Below are 23,929 nucleotides of genomic sequence, written 5' to 3' on the forward strand. Positions count from 1 at the left end.
TGGTTCTTTTGGTTTTGTTTTATTATTTCTTGATTTAATATAAAATTATTACCTTCCATGTACTCCCTTCTAATTTTTAAGGAATTAATTTCTTCAGTGAGCTTTTGTACTTCCTGTTCCATTTAACAAATTTGACTTTTAAAGTAGTTTTTCTTTTCCCTTTAGTGAATTTTTGTGCCTCTTTTTTCTCTTGGTCAACTCTGATTTTTAAAGCATTCTTCTCCTCCTTGACTTTTTGCACCTCTTTTTGCCATTTGGTCTAGTCTATTTTTTAAGGTGCTATTTCATTCAGTATTTTTTTTTTTTTGCATGTGTCTCCTTTACCAAGCTCTTGACTCATTTTTCATGATTTTTTTGAATCACTCTCATTTCTCTTCCCAACTTTAGAATTTTTTAGATTCATAGTTTAAAGATATTTGGAAGGTTTGAGGGGAGAGCTCAGGTGACTCCTGCCATTACTCTGCCATTTTGCCTCCATTTCATAACATTTTTTTAAAGATGAGGGAAATCTGAGCAAATTTATACAAAAGAGGATAGGGTGGGGGAGGAAAAGGACTGTGGTGGCCAACTGCTGGAGAGGATGGGAGGGGATGGATTTAAAGCTTTTTATAGAGAGGTTGGCTTTAACATGAAGATGGGCCACCTCTTCATCAGAGGCTGAGAAAAGGAGAAGAGTGTGGAAGAAGATTTTAAGAAGTTAAAGAGCTTGAGAAGAGGAGGAGAGAGGTAATGTGGAATGATTTACATTTTCTCAGTAAATATAAGACAAGGTCTTCAGATATGGCATGAGGTGATTTCAGAAGTTTCAGAAAAGTGAAGGCTTGAAATACTCACTATAGAAAGTTGGTTAGAGAAAGAATTACAAATTAGTAAAAGATATTATCTTATTGCATTGAAGGCACAGCTGAGATTAGATAACACAAATTTAGTTTTTAGAAAAATATGCTTCAACTTTTCAATTAACAATATCCATCTTCTCTCCTCACTTCCCTTCCCTTCATTGAAAAAGGATAAAAAACAAAGCCCTTGTAACAAAAATGGATAGTCAAGGAAAAACCTAATGCTGCATTGGTTTTCTGTAAAAATTGATGTCTAAATTTATCCCTGAGGTCCTCATCTCTCCATCAGGAAATGGGTAGCAGTTTCTCTGTGGGCTCTCTGGAATCATGGTTGGTCATTGCAAACAGCATAAATTTGTAGTAGACATTACATAATTGCTCATAATTTCTTCTAGATATGAACATGAGTAAGAACAGAAGTAGATTTTAGAAGTAACCTAGAAATGGGCTTGTTAAATTATGATAATTGTTAAGGCAAGGGAAATGGTTTAAAGAGCAAAAGACAGTGTAATATTTAACTAATTAAAAATAATCAAGATTAGGAGGGGAAGCAAGTGAAGCTATGGAAGAGTTGAAGGTCTGAGAAAGTACTAAGGAGTGGAAGGACTGGAACTCATGGTAGGGGCCAAGATTAGGCTGAGAAGGAAGATCATTGGAGTGAGGAGGACTGAGGTATAGTGAGAGATGATGTAATAGGTATAATTTGATCATGGAATTTCAGAATTCTTGATTATGGAAGTGCAAATTTGGGAGTGATGGCAAAGTCAAAGGTACTCCCAATTCCGCTTTGGTATGGCTGAGTTGGCACGGAAGGCTAAGTCATGGGAGTTGAGAAGATTGCAAAAGTGAGAGGCTAGAGTTTTTAAGGAATATCAATGTACATGTAATGTGCCCTAGTATGACAGTGATTGGGACCTGATATGAATAATGTGAACCAAATATTGACCTTTTAGAGAATGGAGGGAGAATGATCTGACTCATAGGTAACTGCCAACTGATTGGGTTGTGTATTTGGATAGAATGAAACTCAAATTAGCAGAGGAATTTTGACTGTTCTCTAATAGTAGAAAATTGCAATGGGAGTGAATAATAGTCTGACTCCCTCCTAAAGACAAATGAAGTTGAGTAATGTGAAAAAAGCTACAACCAGTATTGAAAAGGACATCCAAGGAATACTATGTTCTCTAGGGAAATCTAGGTCTCAGTATGTGCTTGTAAATGGAAGGAGAAAGAGAAAGACATCTGTAATTGAAGCCATTTTGTGAATAAATTGAGGGACAAGAAAGAGGTCTAAAAGAAAGGAAGGTTTGTTAATTAAGGAAAAGGAATTCCAGAAGGCACAATGGAAAAGTAGGCAGAGCAGGAGTTGTCCACCATTATGTATAAAATCTCTTTTGAAGTGCAATGGGGACTATGTTTAATCTCTTAACTTTGGAAGTGGGTTTGAATCAGTTGCTCAAGGTGCTATATCTGGGTGAGGCACCAAGTGGTACTCAAAAGTACTAAACTGATTTTCTGCTTACCAGTTACTACTTGTCCCCAACTTTTCCTTACAAGAATTTTCTATATCCTGAAACTGCTATATATGGGTTTCAGTATTGCAATAGTAAGTCCTAACTCCCATCGGCTACATTGCTCCTCCTTTTGAATCCCATCTTTTTTTCATCATAGCCAGTCAACCTATATGCTAAGAGCCCAAGAAAAGCAAAAGTAAAATCTAATAACAATTCTGAACAGTCAATCACATTCACTCATGTTAAAGAAGAATTTTCAAAACTTTACACCTTCACCTGCTTCATGTCTCTCTAACACTCATAGATGAGAGGGAGATAGTTTTTTTTAATTTTAAATTATTTTATTTGTTTTCAGTTTTCTACAATCATTTCCATATATCTTAGATTTTTCCCCTCCCTCCCCCTTTTTCTCCTCTTCCTCCCCACTCCCTCCCCAACATGGTGTGCAATCTTGTATAGGTTCTACATTCTTATCAAATACGTTTTCACCTTAGTCATATTGCATAGAAGAATTAAAATAAATGGAAGAAATCATTAAACAAAAGAAAGCATAACCCAGGAGAAAATGGTCTGCTTCATTCTGTGATTCAGTTCCACAGTTCTTTCTCTGGTTGTGGAAGGCAATTTGCCTCCAGAGTCCATTGGGAAATTTTTAGATCTTTGCATTGGTGTGAAACACTAAATTTACCAGAAAAAATCCTCACACACTATTGTAGTTGCTGTGTACAAAGTTCTCCTAGTTCTACATCTTTCACTCAGCATCACTTCATATGAGTCCTTCCAGGCTTCTCTGAAGTTTTCCTGCTCATCATTTCTTTTTTTTTATATATAATCATTTATTTATTTTAATTTTCATGATTCATTTCCACAAGATTTTGAGCTCCAAATTTTCTGCCTAACTCTCCCATCCCCCACTCCAAAACACTTTGCATTCTGATTACCCCTTCCCCGAATCTGCCCTCCCTTCTATTACACCCCTCCCTTTCCTTATCTTCATCTTCTCTCTTTTCTTGTAGGACAAGATACATTTCTATACCCCATCACCTGTATTTCTTATTTCCCAGTTGCATGCAAAAACAATTCTCAACATTCATTCTTCAAACTTTGAGTTTCAGTTTCTCTCCCTACCTCCCTCCCCACCCATCCACACTGAGAAGGCAAGCAATTCAATAAAGGCCATATATGTGTAGTTTTGCTAAAGCCTTCCATAACAGTCATATTATGAAAGCCTAACTACGTTTCCCTCCATCCTGTCTTGCCCCCTATTTGTTCTATTCTCTCTTTAGACCTTGTCCCTCCCCTAAAGTGTTTGCTTTTAATTACTCTTTCTTCTCATTTGCACTCCTTTCCATCATCTCCCACCCCACTTATCCCTTTCTCCCTCATTTTCCTGTAGTGTAAGATAGATTTTCATATCAACTTGAATGTGCATGTTATTCCCTTCTTAAGGCAAATGTGATGAGAGTAAGCTTCACTTTTTCTTTCTCACCTCCCCCCTTTCCCCTCCATTCAAAAAGCTTTTCCTTGTATTTTTTATAAGAGACTATTTGCCCCATTCTATTTCTCCCTTTCTCCTCCCAATATATTCCTCTCTCACCACTAAATATTTTTAGAGATCATTCCTACTCTGTGCCCTCTGTCTATATATGTCTGTGTGTGTGTGTGTGTGTAATCCCTCCAACTACCCAAATACAGAGAAGAGTTTCAAGATTTACAAACATATTTCCTTGTAAGCATGTAAACAGTTCAACTTTAGTAAGTGCCTTATTATTTCTCTTTCCTGTGTGCCTTTTCATGCTTCTCTTGATTCTTGTGTTTGAAAGTCAAATTTTCTATTCAGCTCTTGATTTCATCAAGAATGCTTGAAAGTCCTCTCTTACACTGAATAGCCATTTTTTCCCCTTGAAGTATTATACTTAGTTTTGCTGGGTAGGTGATTCTTGGTTTTAATCCTAGTTCGTTTGACTTCTGCAATATCATATTCCAAGCCCTTCAATCCCTTAATGAAGAAGCTGCTAGATTTTGTGTTATCCTGAATGCATTTCCACAATACTTGAATTGTTTCTTTCTGGCTGTTTGTAATATTTTCTCCTTGACCTGGGAACTCGGGAATTTGGCTGCAATATTCCTAGCACTTTTTCTTTTCAGATCTCTTTCAGAAGGTGATTGGTGAATTCTTTCAATATTTATTTTACCCCCTCGTTCTAGAATAATAAGGCAATTTTCCTAGATAATTTCATAAAAGATGATGTCTAGGCTCTTTTGGTCATCCTGGCTTTCAGGTAGTCTCGTAATTTTTTAAATTGTCTCTCCTATTTTCCAGGCCAGTTGTTTTTCCAATGAGATATTTTACATTGTCTTCTATTTTTTCATTCTTTTGGTTTTCTTTTATAATTTCTTGGTTTCTCATAAAGTAATTAGCTTCTACCTGCTCCATTCTAATTTTTAAAGAACTATTTTCTTCAGTGAGCTTTTGAACCTCTTTTTCCATTTGATTTATTCTATTTTTTAAAGCATTCTCTCCTCATTGACTTTTTGGGTCTCTTTTGCCATTTGAGCTAGTCACTTTTTAAAGATGTTATTTTCCTCAGCATTTTCTTTGGGTCTCCTTTACCAGGCTGTTGACCTGCTTTTCATGATTTTCTTGCATTGCTCTCATTTCTCCTCCCAATTTTTTCTCCAACACTTTTTAGAAATCCTTTTTGAGCTCTTCCATGGCGTGAGATCATTTTGTATTTATTTGGACAATTTGGATGCAGAATCTTGACATTCATATCTTCCTCTGATTGTATACTTTGTTCTTCCTCATCTATAAGTATGAAAAATAATACCTGCTCACCAAAAAATAACCTTCTATAGTCTTATTTTTTTCATTTTGGGGGGCATTTTCCCTTTTTGGGGGGGGCATTTGAGTCCTTTGTCAAGAGGACGTTATGCTCTGGGGACCTGTATGTTCTCAGTTCATCCAGGGTATCACAATCAAGGGAGAGGAGTTACTCCTCTCCTGGCCTGTGCTCTGGTCTGGGAGCTACCACAAGCCTTTCTGCCCAGGATCTGTGAGCAGAATCCCCTCTCCAGAGCCTCCACCATCTCTACCAGTCAGTGCTCCTCCTCACCCCAGGACCTCCACTTAGGGCTGAGATACAGATCAGTGGCTCAGTTCCCTCATGTTCTTTAGGCTAAGGACTCCAAAAATGGACACTGTTGCAGCCGCCTAGGGCTGGGACTAGGGGAGGATTCTGCTCCATTCTCACCCTGGTGAAAGAGCTTTCTTACTGACGTTTGAAACTATCTGTGGCATTTGCAGGTTGAGGGGTCAGGGAATTGCATTGGCTGCCGGAGGCCCCCTTAAGCCTGCTTCATTCCTGTATATGCTGCAGTGTGTGGTCCAGGCTAGGCTGTGCTCTGCTCTCAGCTGGTGCCATAGACCTTTCCTGTCAGCCCTCCAGGCTGACATGGGCTGTAAATCTCTTTCACTCTATTGTTTTGTGGCTTCTGCTCTTCTAGAATTTGTTTAGAGTCATTTTTACAGGTATTTTAGGCCTTGTGGAGGGAGAGCTCCTATAGGTAGTCCTTCTACTCCACCATCTTGGCTTCACCTCTCTGTTCATCATTTTTTATAACAAATTCCATTACATACATATACCACAACTTGTTCAGTCATTCGCCAATTGATGGGCATCCCCTTGATTTCCAGTTTTTGGCCACCACAAAGAGAGCAACTATAAATACTTTTGTATATGTTGGACCCTTTCCTATTTCTATGATATCTTTGGGATACAGTCCTAGAAGTGATGTTGCTGGGTCAAAGGGTATGTCACATTTTTGTAGTCCTTTGGGCATAGTTCCAAACTGCTTTCCAGAATGGTTGGATCAGCTCACAGCTCCACCACCAATGAATTAGTGTTCCAACTCTCCCATATCTTCTTCAGCATTATCGTCTTCCTGTTCCTGTCATGTTAGCCAATCTGATAGGGGTGATGCTATACCTCAGAGTTGTTTTAATTGGCATCTCTCTAAACAATGGTGATTTAGAGCATTTTTTCATATGATTATAGATAGCTGTATTTTCTTCCTCTGAAAATTGCCTGTTTACATCTTTTCACCTTTTATCAGTGGAGGAATGTCTTGTATTCTTGTAAGTTTGACTCAGTTCTTTATGTATTTTAGAAATAATGTCTTTCTCACAGGTACTAGTTGCCAAAATTCTTTCCCAGTTTTCTGCTTCGGAAGTGGAGATCTTTGAAAAATAACTATTTTTTCCCCCTCAAATCATCCATTTTCTTAACTTCCTTCTTCCATTTGGTGATATTCCACTAGGGTGCAGGTAGATGGTGCAGTGGAATAGAGCATCAGTGCAGGAGTCAGGAGGACCTGAGGTCAAATCTCACCTCAGACACTTGACACTTCCTAGCTGTGTGACCTTGGGCAAGTCACTTAACCCCAATTACCTCATCCTGGGTCACCTCCAGTCATCCTGATGAATATCTGGTCACTGGATTCAGATGGCTCTGGAGGAGAAGTGAGGCTGGTGACCTGCACAGCCCTCCCTCACTCAAAACAAAGTCAAGGGCAAGACATATCATTATATCTCTGATGGCATGGTCTTCTTTGGCAATGAAGGAGAAACACACATAATTAAAATTGTCCATTTTACACCTCACTCTGCTCTCTGTCTCATGTTTATTCATCAACTGTTCACTTATCCCTAAGTGCGATAAACAATATATTACATGTTCTTCAATTTTTTTTTTTGTAGCATCTCTCTTTATACCAGGTCATGTATGCATTTTGACCTTATCTTTGTAAATTGTATAAGACATTAGTCTGTGCCCATTTTTTGCCATACTGCTTTCCAGTTTTTCCCAATAATTTTCACCAATAGTGAAATTTTATCCCCAAATCTTAAGGCTTTATGCTTGTCAAATACAGAGTTACTACATTTGCTGCTGTAAATTACATAGATCTATCTTTCTGTTTTGTAGCCAGTGCCATATAGTTTTCTTAATTAGTACATTATAATGTAGTTTTAAATCTATAGTTTAAGATAAAACACATCCATTTTTAGTTTTATTAGTTCCTTTGATATTCTTTACTTTTTTGTTCTTCCAAATGAACTTTGTTATTTTTTCTCTTAGAGTAAAATTTTTTGGTAGTTTAATTGTGTTGCCATTGAATGTATAAATTTCTTTAGGAAAAATTGCTATTTTTCTTATATTGGCCTTGCCTACCCTTGAGCAATGAGTATTTCTCCAATTGTTTAAATCTGGTTTCATTTGTATGCAAAAAGTTTTTTTAAAATAATTTTGTTTGTATAATTCCTGGATTTGTTTTGAGAGTTACACTTTGAGGTATTTTATAGTCTCTAGAGTATGTCTTACTATCTTTTCTTGCAAAGTTTCGTTTGTGCTATATAGAAATGCTGATGATTTATGTTGATTTTGTATCCTGGTACTTTTCTAAAATTATAAATTGTTTGCACTAAATTTTCGGTTGAGTCTCTGAGATTGTCCAAGTATAACATCATATCATCTGCAAAAAAACATAGCTTTATTACATCATTACCTATTCTGATTCCTTCAGTTTCTTTTTCTTCTTTTATTGCTTTTTTTAGGTTTTCCAGTACAATGTTGAATTATATTGGTTACAATGGGCATCCTTCTTTCATATCTGATCTTACTGGGAAGACTTCTAGCTTATCCCCATTACAAATAATGCTTACTAATGGTTTTAGATAAATGCTTTTTATCATTTTAAGGAAAAATCCATACTTTCAAATATTTTTAAAATAGAAATGAGTGTTATATTTCATCAAAACCTTTTCCACATCTATTGATATAGTCATGTGATTTAAAATTATTATTTATATAATCAATTATGTTAATAATTTTCCTTATGTTAAACCACTCCTGCATTCCTGGTATAAATCTTACTTGATCATACTGTATAGTCTTTGTAATATATTCTTGTAGTCCTTTACTTACTATTTTAGTTAGAATTTTTGTATCTATGTTGATCAATGAAATTGGTCTATAATTTTCTTTCTCCATTTTCACTCTTCCTGATTCAGGTATCAATTTCATATTAGTTTCATAAAGCGAGTTTGGTATGTTTTCTTCATTGTCTGTTATATCAAATAATTCATTATATATTGGAATTAGTTGATCTTTAAATGATTTGGTCTTGATGTTTTTTTTTTTCTTTGTAAGCTCTTTTATGACCTCTTCAATTTCTCTTTCTAAAACAGGTCTTTCATGATATTCTATTTCTGATAACCTAGGAAATTTCTTGGTAAATATTCTTCCAGTTCATTTAAATTGTTAAATTTATTGACATATGATTGACAAAAAAAAAACCCTCCTTATAATTGCCTTAATTTCATCTTTGTTAATGGTATATTCAACTTATTCAATTTTAACTCTAGTGATTTGGTTTTCTTCTCTCTTTATTTCATCAAATTAATAGAAGGTTAATCTATTGTATTCTTCTTTTTCATAAAACCAACTGCTAGTTTTATTCATTAATTCAATGGTTTTTCCACTCCATTTTATTTATCTTACCTTTAATTTTTAGGATTTCCAATTTAGTGTTTAATTGGGGATTTTTATGTTCTTCTTTTTCTAGTTTTTTAAATTGCATATCCAATTCATTGTTCTTTTTTTCTCCATTTTATTGAAGTAAGCATTTTTAGATATAAATTTTCCTTTGTTCTGTGCTTTTGCTGTATCCCATAGGTTTTGATAGGATGTCTCATTATTGTCATCTCTTTATACAATTACTGGTTGTTTCTATGCTTTGTTCTTTAACTCATTCATTAAGATTAGATTGTTTAATCTGCATTGTGATCTGGAAAGGATAATTTAAGTATTTCTGCTTTTCTGCTTTTAACTGTAAAATGTGGTCAATCTTTTAAAAGGGGTTCCATGAGCCACTGGGAAAAAAAGGTGTATTCCTTTCTATTTTCAATTAGTTCTCTCCAGATAGCTATGATATCTAGCTTATCGAAAATTCTGTTCAGTTCCCTGACTTGTTTTATTTATTTTTTGGAAACATCTTGTGTTGTTATGTTTGTCCTTTATTCTTGGAGAGGACCATGACATCAAGATGATGATATGACTTCCAGTTGACTTTGATTTGAGTCAGGGAGGGCTGTGCAAGGTCACCAACCTCACTTTCTTCTGAGCCATCTGGAACCAGTGGCCTGATATTCATCAGAATGGCTTGAGATGGCCCAGAATGCAATGTGAGACCCTGCCCCTTTCACGCTAAGGTCCTACATCATTCTCACTTTGAGTATCTTATTTAATATTTCTTTTAAAAATTTAGATATAATGGGATTTGGAGGATATAGGTTCATTTTATTTTGTGGCTTCATTGTCTATAATAACTTTTATCAAAATATAGTTATAATGTTTATCTCTTTTAATTAAATGTATTTTAGCCATAACTTTGAGATTATAATTTCTACTTCTGCTTTTTTGCATCACCTGAAGCATAATAAATTCTACATTTTAACTCTGTCACTTTTTAATGTGCTTCTTGTAAACAACATGTTGCATTCAGATTTTTAATCCATTCTGCTGTTTTCATTTTAAGAGTGAGTTCATCCCATTCATATTCAAAGTTACACTTACTCTTTTTGAATTTCCCTCTATCCAATTTGTATTCACTATTATTCTTCTCACTCTCTGTTTTTACTCTTTCCTTGTTACCTTATCCTTTCTTCTTACTCTCCTGTTTTTCTGTTCTACCCATCCCTCTAAGACTCATTCCCTTGTTCTCTCCATCCACATTCCTAAATCCTAACCTATACAGACTTTTAGAGTCCATTCCTTATCCTGTCCACCTGTTCTCTTATTTCTCCATGAGTATAGAAGGCTTTTTTGCCTTTTTAGATGTGTATGTTATTTCCTGTTTAACCCAGATCCAATGAGAGTGAGATTCCAGCACCACCAGCTCTCCACCTCCACCTGCTTCTTCTGCATCATTTCTTCCTTTCATGCCAAATTTTCATGAGGTAATTGCTTTTTTTTAGGTTTTCCTTTCCAGTTTTGTTTTCCAGAATAACCTCATCGTTAACAACTCAGCCCCAACTTTACTTTCTTTTTTTTTTTAATTTTTAATTTTTTTATTTTTTAATGTTTAACAATCACTGCCATACAATTGTGATTTTATCCCCCCCACCTACCCCCACTACCCCCCTCCCTCCCCACGACTGCATACAATTCTGTATAGATTCTACATATACTTTCCTATTGAGTATATTTTCACTATAGTCATGCTATGTAGTCAGACTAAAATAAATGAAAGAAATCGTATAGCATATCAGAACATGATACACAAACACATACACATACACAAACATGATCTGCTACATTATATGAGTGACTTCCATATTTCTCTCTCTGAGTGTGGAAGGCATTTTGCCTTGAGAACCACCATTTGGATTTTTTTTTTTTTTTGTAAGAAGTTCTTGTGTTATTACAAAAATCTAAGTCTACCAGAAAAAATTCTCACACACTGTGGTCGTTGCTGTGCGTAAAGTTCTCCTGGTTCTGCTCCTTTCACTCAGCATCAGGTCATATAAGTCCTTCCAGGCCTCTCTGAAGTCTTCTTGTTCATCATTTCTTATGGCACAATAGTACTCCATTACATTCATATACCATAACTTATTCAGCCATTCCCCAATTGGTGGACATCCCCTTGACTTCCAGTTTTTGGCAACTACATAGAGTGCTGCTATAAATATTTTTGTACATGTGGGACCCTTTCCCATTTTTATGATCTCTTGGGGATATAGTCCTAGTAGCGATATTGCTGGGTCAAAGGGTATGCACATTTTTGTAGCCCTTTGGGCATAGTTCCAAATTGCTCTCCAGAATGGTTGGATGCGCTTGCAGCTCCACCAACAGTGAATTAGTGTTCCAACTCTCCCACATCCTCTCCAGCATTTATCATTTTCTTGTTGTGTCATGTTTGCCAATCTTATAGGTGTGATGTGGTACCTCAGAGTTGTTTTGATTTGCATCTCTCTAACCAATAGTGATTTAGAGCATTTTTTCATATGATTATAGATAGCTTTAATTTCTTATTCTGAAAATTGCCTGTTCATATCCTTTGACCATTTATCAATTGGGGAATGACTTGTATGATTATACATTTGGCTCAGTTCTCTATATATTCTAGAAATGAGGCCTTTATCCCCGAGCTTAGCTGTAAAAATTCTTTCCCAATTTACTACATCCCTCCGGATTTTGGTTGCATTGGGTTTGGTTGTGCAAATACTTCTCAGTTTAATGTAATCAAAGTTATCCATTTTGCATTTCATAATGCTTTCTATCTCTCCTTTAGTAAAGAATTCTTCCCTTCTCCATAGATCTGATAAATACACTATTCCTTGCTTCTCCAGTTTATTCATGGTACCAATCTTTATACCTAAATCATGTACCCATTTGGACTTTATTCTTGTGTACGGTGTCAGGTATGTGTCTATGCCTAATTTCCTCCACACTGTTATCCAGTTTTCCCAGCAATTTTTGTCAAACAATGAGTTCTTATCCCAGAAGCTGGGGTCCTTGGGTTTATCAAACAGAAGGTTGCTATATTCCTTGCCTACTGCATCTTGAGTGCCAAGTATATTCCACTTGTCTACCTCTCTGTTTCTTAGCCAATACCAAGTGGTTTTGATAATTGCTGCTTTATAGTACAGTTTGAGGTCTGGTAGCGCTAGGCCACCTTCCCAAGCATTTCTTTTCATTAGTCCCTTTGATATTCTGGACCTTTTGTTTTTCCAAATGAATTTTGATATTATTTTATCCAGCTCTAGAAAGTAATTGTCTGATAGTTTAATTGGTATGGCACTAAATAAGGATATTAATTTGGGTAGAATTGTCATTTTTATTATATTAGCACGGCCTACCCATGAGCAACTAATGTTTTTCCACTTACTTAAATCTGACTTTATTTGTGCAAAAAGTGTCTTGTAATTGTGTTCATATAATCCCTGGGTTTGTTTTGGCAGGTAGACTCCTAAGTATTTTATACTCTCTACCCTAGCTTTAAATGGGATTTCTCTTTCTATCTCTTGCTGTTGGACTTTGTTGCTAATATATAGGAACGCAGAAGATTTGTGTGGGTTTATTTTGTAACCTGCAACTTTGCCAAAGTTGTTTATTAATTCAAGTAATTTTTTACTTGAATCTCTGGGATTCTCTAGGTAAATCATCATATCATCTGCAAAGAGTGATAACTTAGTTTCTTCTTTGGCTATTCTTATTCCTTCAATATCTTTATCTTGTCTAATTGCTACAGCTAACATTTTTAGTATCATATTGAATAATAGTGGTGATAATGGACAACCTTGTTTCACCCCTGATCTAATTGGGTATGCATCTAGCTTATCCCCATTGCATATAATGCTTGCTGAAGGTTTTAGATAGATACTGCTTATTATTTTATGGAAAGTTCCCTTTATTCCTATGTTCTCCAATGTTTTTAGTAGGAATGGATGTTGTATTTTGTCAAAAGCTTTTTCTGCATCTATTGAGAAAATCATGTGGTTTTGTTAGCTTTGTTGTTGATGTGATCGATAATGCTAATAGTTTTCCTAATATTGAACCAGCCCTGTAGTCCTGGTATGAATCCTATCTGATCATAATGTATTAATCTCGTGATAAGATGCTGTATTCGTTTTGCTAAAATCTTATTTAAAATTTTTGCATCTATATTCATTAGGGAAATTGGTCTATAATTTTCTTTCTCTGTTTTGTCTCTTCCTGGTTTGGGTATCAAAACCATATTTGTATCATAGAAAGAATTTGGGAGGACTCCTTCTTCCCCGATTTTCAAAAATAGTGTATGTAGTATTGGAATTAACTGTTCTTTAAATGTTTGATAGAATTCACTTGTGAATCCATCTGGCCCTGGAGATTTTTTCCTAGGGAGTTCATTGATGGCTTGTTCAATTTCTTTTTCTGAGATGCGGTTGTTTAAGTATTCAACTTCCTCTTTTTTTAATCTGGGCAATTTGTATTTTTTAAAATATTCATCCATCTCATTTAGATTATCGAATTTGTGGGCATAAAGTTGGGCAAAGTAGTTTCTAATTATTGTTTTAATTTCCTCCTCATTGGAGGTGAGTTCACCCCTTTCATTTTTAATATTAGTAATTTGGTTTTCTTCTTTCTTTTTTTTAATCAGATTGACCAAAGGTTTATCAATTTTATTAGTTTTTTCATAAAACCAACTATTGGTTTTATTTATTAATTCAATAGTTTTCTTAATTTCAATTTTATTAATCTCTCCTTTGGTTTTCATTATTTCTAATTTGGTATTTACTTGGGGATTTTCAATTTGTTCTTTTTCTAGCTTTTTCAACTGCAAGCCCAAGTTATTGATCTCCTCTTTCTCTATTTTATTTATGTAAGCATTCAAAGATATAAAACTTCCCTTAATAACTGCTTTTGCAGTATCCCATAAGTTTTGGTATGTTGTCTCACTATTGTCATTCTCTTGAATGAAATTGTTGATTGTTTCTATGATTTCTTCTTTAACTCAACCCTTCTTTAGAATTAGATTATTTAGTTTCCAAATGATTTTTGGTTTCTCTTTCCATGGCGTTTTATTACATGTAATTTTTAATGCATTATGATCTGAAAAGGATGCATTGATTATCTCTACCTTTCTGCACTGGATTGTGAGATTTTTATGTCCTAGTACATGGTCAATTTTTGTAAATGTTCCATGTACCACTGAGAAAAAAGTATATTCCTTTCTATTCCCATTTAATTTTATCCAAAGATCTATCATATCTACCTTATCCAAAGTTTTATTTACCTCCTTAACCTCTTTCTTGTTTATTTTGAGGTTGGATTTATCGAGTTCAGAGAGGGTGAGGTTGAGGTCCCCCACTAGTATAATTTTGCTATCAATTTCTTCCTTCAACTCCCCCAACCTCTCCTCTAAGAATCTGGATGCTATACCGCTTGAAGCATACATGTTTAGTAATGATATTGCTTCATTGTCTATGGAGCCTTTTAGCAGGATATAGTTTCCATCCTTATCCCTTTTGATTAGATCTATTTCTGCTTTCGCTTTGTCTGAGATTAGGATTGTTACTCCTGACTTTCTTACATGAGCTGAAGCACAATATATTCTGCTCCATCCTTTGACCTTTATCCTATGTGTATCCCCCCGTTTCAAATGTGTTTCTTGTAATCAGCATATTGTTGGATTATGGCTTTTAATCCATTCTGCTATCCGTCTCCGTTTTATGGGAGAGTTCATTCCATTCACATTCACAGTTATGATTACAATCTGTGTATTTCCCTCCAACCTCTTTCCCACCATTTGTGCTTTTAGCTCTCCCGTCTCCCTTCCCCTCCTCAATAGTATTCACTTTTCTCCCCCTCCTCCTGCAGCCTTCCCCACCTTCTTTTAGCCCCCCTCCCTTGTACTCCCCTTTACTCTTATTGCTTCTTTCCTCCCTTTTAGCCACCCTCCCCTTTCTTCCCCCTTCCCCTCCTACTCCCTATAGAGCTAGTTAGGATTATCTACTTAAGATTATTGTTCCCTCCTTTGAACAAATCAGATGAGAGTACCTCTCAAACAATGCTCATCTCCCTCCCCTCCTTCCCTCTACTGTAGTTTTGTACTTCTTCCTGTGATATAATTTGCCATTTTCTGCTTCCCCCTTTCCACACCTCCTATTACATTCCCTTCTCATACTTAAATCATATTTTTGACATGACATCATTTACTTTATGCCCGTTCCCTCTACATATATCCCTTTTATCATAATAGCTGCACAGTTCTCAAGATTAACAGTATCATCTTCCCTTATAGGGAGGTAAACAGTTTGCCCTAATTGAGTAGCAAGTTTTTGTTTTTGTTTTTTCCCCTCTGTTTACCTTTTTATGATTCTCTGGAGACCTGCATTTGAAGATCAAATTGTCTATTGAGTTCTAGTGTTTTGGTCAGGAAGCTCTGGAAATCCCTTATTTCGTTGAATGACTTTCTCCTTGCCTGAAATGTTATGCTGAACTTTGCTGGGTAGTTGATCCTTGGTTGAAGTCCCAGCTCCTTTGCCTTACGGAATATTGGGTTCCAGTTCTTTCGATCTTTTAATGGAGAAGCTGCAAGGTCCTGTGTGATCCTGACTGTGTCCTTGATATTTGAATTGTTTCTTTCTGGCTGCTTGTAGTATTTTCTCCTTCACTTGATAGCTCTGGAATTTGGCAACTATATTTCTTAGGGTTTTGAGTTTGGGATCCCTTTCGGGAGGGGAACGGTGGATTCTTTGGATGACTATTTTGCCCTCTGAGTCTAGTACTTCTGGGCAGTTTTCCTTGATGATTTCCTGGAAGATGTTGTCCAGACTCTTTTCTTCATCATGGGTTTCTGGCAGGTCAATAATTCTTAAATTTTCTCTCGTGGATCTATTTTCCAGTTCAGTTGTTTTTTCAATTAAATATTTTACATTTTCTTCTATCTTTTCATTCTTTAGATTTTGTTTGACTGATTCTTGTTGCCTCATTGAGTCATTAGTTTCTACTTGCCCAATTCTAATCTTCATCATATTTTTTTCTTCAGTTAGCTTTTGCATTTCCTTTTCCATCTGACCAATTTTTCCCTTTAAGGAGCTATTTTCTCCATTTAATTTTTGTATTTCTTTTTCCATTCGACCAATTTTCCCAGTTAGGTTTGGGGTTTCCTTTTCCATCTGTTCAATTTTCCCAATTAGGTTTTGGGTTTCCTTTTCCATTTGATTAACTCTTCCTTTTAGGGAGTTATTCTCTCCAGTTAATTTTTGAACTTCCTTTTCTATTTCTTCAATTTTTCTTTTCAGAGTGATGTTCTCATCAGTGAATTCTTTTTTTATAATTTTAAAATCATTGGCCAGTTTTTCTTTTATATCCTTCTTCAGACGTTCCAGGTAATCTAGTTGTGCTTGCGGGAAACTCATAGTCCCATCTGAGGTTTCAGATGGAAGTACAGTCTCAGCTCTGACCTCTTTGGTGTTTGTGTTTTGGTCCTTATCCCCATAGAAAGATTCTATGGTTTTTTCACTTTTCGTCTGCTTTTTCCGATTCATGATGTTGGCTGAGTGTTGTAGCTTTTGGTTCTTTCAGTCAGAAGATACAGATCTTTTAAGTTGGGCTGCTGTGTGTCTAGGCTGAAAGCAGGCTTTTTTTGTTGTTGTTGTTGTTTCCCAGATCAACCCTGGGGTTAGCTTGTTAGGTGTGTGGGAGGTGTGGTCTGGTCTCAGGAGATCTCCTCAGCTGACTTGAGGCAAAGGCAAGGTCAGGGGATGGTGATCCCAGCTTTCCTATTGTCTTCCCTTTTCCCCTGGAGGGCTGGGGTACGCCTAGAAACTAATGCGTGTTCCCGGCCCTCCTGGGGCTTGTCTCCCGGCTCTGAGGCTTGCCTGGGTCTCAGTGCGAATTTTCTCTGCCCTGGGTTGTCTGTCCCTCCAGATTGCCTCCGCCACAGTAGGAAGAATCCCCCCTTGCCACTTTTCCAGCCTCTGGTGTTGTGAGACCACCCGCCCCCTTCTACTGTTCCCGCTGATCCAGGATTAATCTGGGGAAGAATTTTATGGTTCCCTCACGGTCATCAGAAGGGAGGAGAGAGCACTTACTGATCACTCCACCATCCCAACTCCTGGAAGTTCAAGTAGCTGACCCACCGAAGTCCAGTCTTCAGGCTGAAGGTTTTAAGGGCTGCTGCGCTGATATCTGGCGCTCAGCGGCTCTCATCGGCTCAGCCTGGCTTATCTCCTGCTCCGCTGGTCTCGCCCGCCACTCTCAGGCCTCTCAGGTCCCCTCCGCCCTGTCACACCTACCGTGCTGCGCTGTGCGCCGGGGTCTTACCCCTGCGGAACAGATCCCTCCCGTGGACCCTCCAGTCCAACCTGGGCTCCGAATCCGTCAAAGTCCATCACCCACTGGATTCTATACCTCCAAAGTCTGTTCAGACTCTCCCCCCAGAGATATCCAGAGGAGTTTTTCCAGGAGCTTGGGTGAGTCGTTGCTTTCACTTCGCCATCTTGGCCCCAACTTACTTTCAAACTGTTGTTTGAAATGATGACATTCTTAAGAATTTTGATAATTTTCATATATTAGAATTAAACAGTTGGTTCTAATGAGTCCCTCATATTTAGTCTTTAATGTTTTCTTTTTATTTTTTCTGGATCTTCTATATCAAAATTTTGCTTTAGGTCTCATCTTTTTGTCACAAATACCTTAATGTCTTTCAGTACATTAAGTGTCCAATTTTTTTCAAATTCAGGATTATAATCAATTTTGCCCAGTATGTTATTCATGATTTCAACTTTAACTCTTTTGCTCTTTAAAACACATTGTTCTGAGATGTGCAGTCTTTTAAAGTAGAAGCTGTTAGGTCTTGTGAAACCCTGATGGTATCTCCACCGGATTTTTAATAATTTTTTTCCTTCATGCTTGAAATGTTTGCTCCTTAACCTGGGAATTTTTAAACTTGGCTGCCTTTTTTGTCCTGAAACATCTTTCAGGCAGTGAATTGTAATTTTTTTTCTACTTGTACTTTACTTTCTTGTTCTAGAATTTCAGGGCATTTTTTTCTAATAATTTCTTGTTACATTATATCAAGATTCTTATCTTGATAATAATTTTAAGTTAGTGCTAAAATTCTTATAGTGTCTCTTCTCAATCTGTTTTCTAGATCATTTGTTTTTTTCTCATGTGATGCTTCAAATTCTCTTCTATGCTTTTTAGTTTAGTGTTTCTTGGTGTCTTATAATATCATTTGATTTCCTTTCTCCAGTTCTAGTTTTTCAGGAGCTACTTTCTTCCTTAAGATTTTGAACTTCTTTTTCCAATTGGTTAACTTTTTATCATAATTTTCTTGAAGTGTTTTTGTTTTTTTCTTCCAAATATTCTTTTTAAACCTGTGATCATTTGATGTAATTCCTTGGGGTACGAGTGGCTTTTTTAGCCTTGGTATCTTCCTCTGAATATGAACCCAGATTTTCTTTTATACCAATGTAACTATCTATGGTGGAATTCTTTTTCCTTTGTTTACTCATTTTTATTTTTCTTTGTTTTATTTTAGAAGCTTATTATTGTAATCAGGTCTTAATCCTGACCTTTGGGTAATGATGCTCCAGTCCTGAGGTTTTCCTTACTGTTATTTTCTGTATTCTCTTCAGACGTTCAACTTCAGGCTTTCCCAGTCACATCCCAAAATGTTCTTGCTTCCTGTGGTATCTACCTCACTCATTGGCATGTGCTTGTTCCTCCTTGGTCACAGTCCAGGGTCATGTGTGTCCAGCACCACTGGGACTGGAGTCCAGAAACAGCAGGGATCCCCCTCTCAATTTTCCCCCACTCAATCCTCTGATCCCCAAGTTTTTTGCTAGATGGAAGCGTGTGAGGGAAAATCTTAGTGAGGTGAAATTTCTTGAGGCCTAGTCTCCTTCCTGCAGGAGCTGCCTCCAGAGCCTGTTGTTTGTTGATTCAACAGAGTTTGCTTGAAGCTGCCTACACTTCATTCAGACCACACCTCAGGCTCTGCAGGGGCTATCTTTTCTGAAGTCATCTCAAGTTGTCTTAGGAAGAGTGTTGTTTTACCCCTTTATTTTTGCTGCTATGTGTTCCTTTTGTGGTTATTTTCTATCTGTTTGTGGAGGAAACTTGGAGAGTCTGAAAATTTCTGACTTACTATGCCATTTTCCCAGAATGCTTCATTTAGGGGTTTCTTTTAGTATATCTTCCCAGGTCAGTTCCCAGGCTGAATGAGATCAATTGGATCCTGATTGTGATTTTTGCATTTGAAGTTGAAGTGGCCATTTATTTCCTTTGGGTCCGACATAGATGCATAGGTAAGAAGGAGGTAAGTAGGGTATAAATATGCTGGAATCATGAGATGTTAATAAAGCCCAAGCTGGACAGTCCCTAAGTAGCACAGATCCTGAGACTCCACCAGTCTTTGTACAGTCCTGACCCCTTGTAGCTCAGTGTAACCTTGGTATGTATTTGCCTCTATACCCCCAACTCTGAACATTTCCAGTCTGTATACCCCTCAGCCCATGCACTGCCCTGAATTCTGATTGGGTCCCAGTCTCTGCATAATTCTGGCCCTGTTGTGTCCACCAGTTCATGTGTAGACATCCTACTAAGTGTTTCCTGACCCTGAATTTTCCCATACTATCTTTGCAAAACTGATCCAAATACTCCAGTCTTCACACAGTCTTGAACCTCATATGTAACTGAGTCCCTGAGAATTCCTGAACCATAGTTACCCTTCTCTCCCCCTGCTACGATGGACTTACCTAAAATATTGAGGATTGGGACCCTTGTAAATCTATATTATTTCAAATAGAATGTGGTACATAAGACATAACTGAAGCCCAGGGAGGGGATTGGAGAGGGTTCAGAGGACCCAGGGACTGTGAAAGGGCCAGAAACACATGGTCCAACCCAGAAACAGATGTTTCCCATATGCATCAACTCATGGTTAACTTTTCACCTACAGGGTATTTTTATGAATGGAACTACATTTATAACTGGATGACTTTGGCGACAGGTTTGATGCTGGTAATATTAAAGTTTGTGTCAGTATACTTATTAAGAAGGTTTGTCATCACACACTGCCAGTCTCCAGACCTCACAATAAGGTAATTTCATGTGGGAGCTGCATTTGACTTAATTGCAAGTGAATGTCCCCACAGGCAGTTGATGAGAGACCAAGTTGAGTCTAGACGACCCATGCTCAGTTAGGGGTGAAGTTATATTGGTGTAAGAATTTAAAAGAATGTAAGGGAAGGAACAAATCACCAAAGAAGGTGAGTAGGAGATTTGGTGGCATTGGATCGGGTAAGGAAGGCTGTAGACTTGCAGGAGAGGAAGGTGAAAACTAGGTTCCTTTCCCACTCTTCTTCTCACTCTCCTTTCCTCCCATTTTCCTTGGGCCTTTTGTCCCTTCTCCTCCCTGCCCTCTCTCTCTTCTCTACTTCTCTGTTCCCTTCTGGTGTCTCCCTTTTCTTTTTTCTCTTTACACTTCTTTCTTTCCCCCTCTCTTTTCTTAACCCTCTCTCCTTTTCTCTATGCATCCTCTTCTCAAACAAATACCTAATCACCGAGGTCAGTCAACCGCATCCAGTACACATATTTGTTTTCCTCCCTTGTCCTTGAGTGAGGTCAAGAAGGCAGATGTCATGTCCAGGTCTCTCAGTTGTAGTGGAAGTTGGGGGTGAGGTTGTATGGGAGATGAAACCTCTTTGTCTTCAATTTCCACATGAGTGGCTGAGGACCACCTTCCCCTGCCAGGCTTCCTACTCCTTGATTTGCTTAAAGTCCTTGATAATCATCTCCAACCCTCTCAATCACTATCAGCATTCCTTCCTTAAGGGTCAAGTTTTATGACTCATCATGGTCAGTCACTCAGTAAATATTTGTTAATCAACCACTATGTGCTAGGCACTCTGCTAAGCCTGGGCATACAAAGAATGGCAAACAACAGTACTTGCTGTCAACCTAAGGGGAGGCAAGGTGTAAACCATTGTATCTGAACAAGAGATATACAGGATAAATTGGAGATAAGCTGCACAGGAAAGTCACTAGAATTAAGCAGGAGGAAGAATGTGTTTTCATAAGAGGTATGATTGTAGCTGGCCCTTGGAAGGAAGTCAGGGAAGTTGTATAGCTATGATGAGAAGAGAGACAATTTGAGCTATGAAGGACAGAGAGTGCAAATCCTTGTAGTTGCAATATGGAGTGTCTTGTACAAAGAACAGCAAGGTCAATGTCACTGGATCATGGGTTTAATGGGGCAGAGAGTATTAACTGTAAGAAGACTGGCAAGGGACTGGCAGGTTATAAAGGGCTTTGAATGCTCAGCAGAGGGTTTTATATTAGGCTTCTTCCTTACTGCCTGAAACTCTGCTCTTTATTCTCACCATCACCTTCATCCATCAGCTCCTCAATTCTGCTCTCTTCTACCTCCTCAGCATTAGTCAATATCTATGGAACAGGGGTCCTTTATCTCCCCCCTTTCCCCACAAACTAATTAGAATGCTCAGTAAATATTCTTGTATCTAGTTGGCTACATGGAAGCTTGGGAGCAGTGCTGCAGCCACACATGGATGATGGATCACTGAGGGATTTGCAATGGTAGATGATTACTGAGCCAGAACAGATGATGCCTCATCAAATGTAGAAAAATCAAGCTGCTGACCTCCTTGACTCTCTTTTCCATTCTAGTCTTGAAGCTTGAGGTGTCTTCAATATAACTTTAGAACAATCAGGTTGGGGAAGGGATGATCATTGTTTTTTCCACCCAGCCGTCATGTATCTATGGTCACCTCTGACTCTTGTGTTTATTGTGTCCTGATTTTGCCAAATAAGTTTCCTTCACCTGGATTTGTCAAGCACTGGCTATGATCTTGTGATTTGAAAGGTCTGAAATTCCTGAGTTCCAGTGAGCCATTGGATGTTAATGGCTCCATTAACATGGACCATTTCTGCCTCAGAGAATATGCCAACAGAAAGATGTCTGACCCAAGCTTGGCATTTGATCTGACAATGTCAGAAGTGAAATATAAAATACCTTGCTCAATCATTGAAGACTGCCTTATAGGACAAATAGGTGGCACAGTGGATAAAGTGCCAATTCTGAATTCAGGAAGGTTCATTTTGGGGAATTCAAATCTGGCCTAAGACATTTACTAGCTATGTGACCCTAACCAAGTGACTTAACCCTGTTTGCCTCAGATTTTCATCCAGGAAATGAATTGGAGAAGGAAATACTCCAGTACCTCTGCCAAAAAAAACCCCAAAGAGTCAGATAAAACTGAAATGACTGAACAACAAAGACAAAAACTGCTTTATGCTTGTATGTAGTTTAAATATAACACTTAGCCTGTTGAATGTGTAAGGATGGGTTACTGAAGCCTGTTTTAATCACATTGTTGAAGCACATTATGGTTTGTCTGCACTTTACATTCCTTTTTGTGAGTAGGAATAAATTACACATCCCATTCCTGATTTATATTGTACTTTAAATACTGTTGTCACTTTCCCCTTTTGGAGGAAACTGAGACTTGTAAGAAATAATCTCACTATCTTTGGCCTTCAGGGTAGTAATTTGCTAGCCATCCAACATATGTGAACCAAAGGAACCATCTTTTACCAGAGGCCAGGCTGCACAGGACTAAACCTCAAGTCATTCTCATGCTTACTACCAGGTAGTACTAGGTGTTGGTGACCTGGCACCTATGGTTAGTATTTCTAGGTTATATCTAACATCTCTCTACCTGTGATATCAGAAAAGGGAAAATCACCCCAGTTATCTGGGGGAAAATAGTTCCATAAACCTCATGACATTTGGCTGCTCAGGAAGCTACCCTCTTGTGAACATTCCTCTGACCCACTGACTTAGAGGGAGGGGGAAGAACACAGTGGAGCTGAGTATGCCTCTGCTAGGAATCATTGCATCGCCTCTCCCATCTTCCTTCCTTCTATGTTGACCCTAAGACCAGAACACCTTAGGTCACAGTGTCAGTTTTGGTTTTATCTATCTCTTGATACACCTGCTTGCCCATGCCTTGGCCCATTGATGTTTCATTTTAGGTCCCAGTCTTTTCTTTCTAAATGTAATACGACCATACCTTTCCTGAGACAACTTTCCTAATTTCTGGATCAAGTTTCCTCCACTCCATGAACCCTGATTGCCCCAGCTCCCTTGATATAGCCTCTTGGTCTTGGGGCACAAAATGTCCCCGTCATGTGTAGTCAGCACCTCTCAGACATGGTGGACATGGTGGGTGCCTGAGATCTTGTGAGTCACTGTATCCTAGAAATTGATTGACCAGATATATTTCAAGAGGAGACAAAGGGGATTGCATCCAGAGGAGCCAAGTGACATTGTGTCCTTATTGCATATCCTTTACTGTCTTAGGGCAAATGTCTTAAATATTCAGTGATTCACAAGTGTCCCATTTTGTCCCAACATTGAACCTGAAACAGAGAGTTAGCAGATCCATCTTAGAGTTGTGCCTCTAAGAGTTAGACATTAACATGCATGACAAAATATCTAAGAGGTAGCATGATGTAGTGGTCAGGATGCCAGCCTTGGGCTCAGAAAGTCCTGCCTCTGTCACAGACACCAGCTTTGTGAACATGGGAAAGTTATTTAACCTCTCATTGCTTCAAGTTACTCTCTAAGGTAATTGCATTGACAAAGAATTTCTATATCACTCATTCTCTAAACAGATAAAATTACAGTTTTCCTTGATAATTTCATTGAAGATGATGTCTAGGCTCTTCTTTTGATCATGGTTTTCAGGTAGTCCCAGAATTTTTACATTGTCTCTCCTGATTCTATTTTCCAGGTCGGTTGTTTTTCCAATAAGATATTTCACATTATCTTCCATTTTTCGAATCTTCACGCTATGTTCTGTGATATCTGTCTTTCTCATAAAGTCCTTAGCGTCCATCTGTGCCATTCCAGTTTTGAAAGATCTATTTTCTTCAGTGAGCTTTTGAATCTCCTTTTCCATTTGGCTAATTCTGCTTTTGAAAGCATTCTTCTCCTCATTGG

The 23,929-nt window shown here is 37.7% G+C and overlaps 1 pseudogene; it reads left to right on the forward strand.

Moving 5' to 3' along the window:
- Nucleotides 1–23,161, forward strand: part of LOC140502268 (myelin-oligodendrocyte glycoprotein-like) — a 32,119-nt pseudogene extending 8,958 nt beyond the window's left edge.
- Nucleotides 23,162–23,929: the final 768 nt, after the last annotated feature.

The sequence above is a fragment of the Notamacropus eugenii genome, chromosome 4 (assembly GCF_028372415.1).
Source record: "Notamacropus eugenii isolate mMacEug1 chromosome 4, mMacEug1.pri_v2, whole genome shotgun sequence".
NCBI lineage: Eukaryota > Metazoa > Chordata > Mammalia > Diprotodontia > Macropodidae > Notamacropus > Notamacropus eugenii.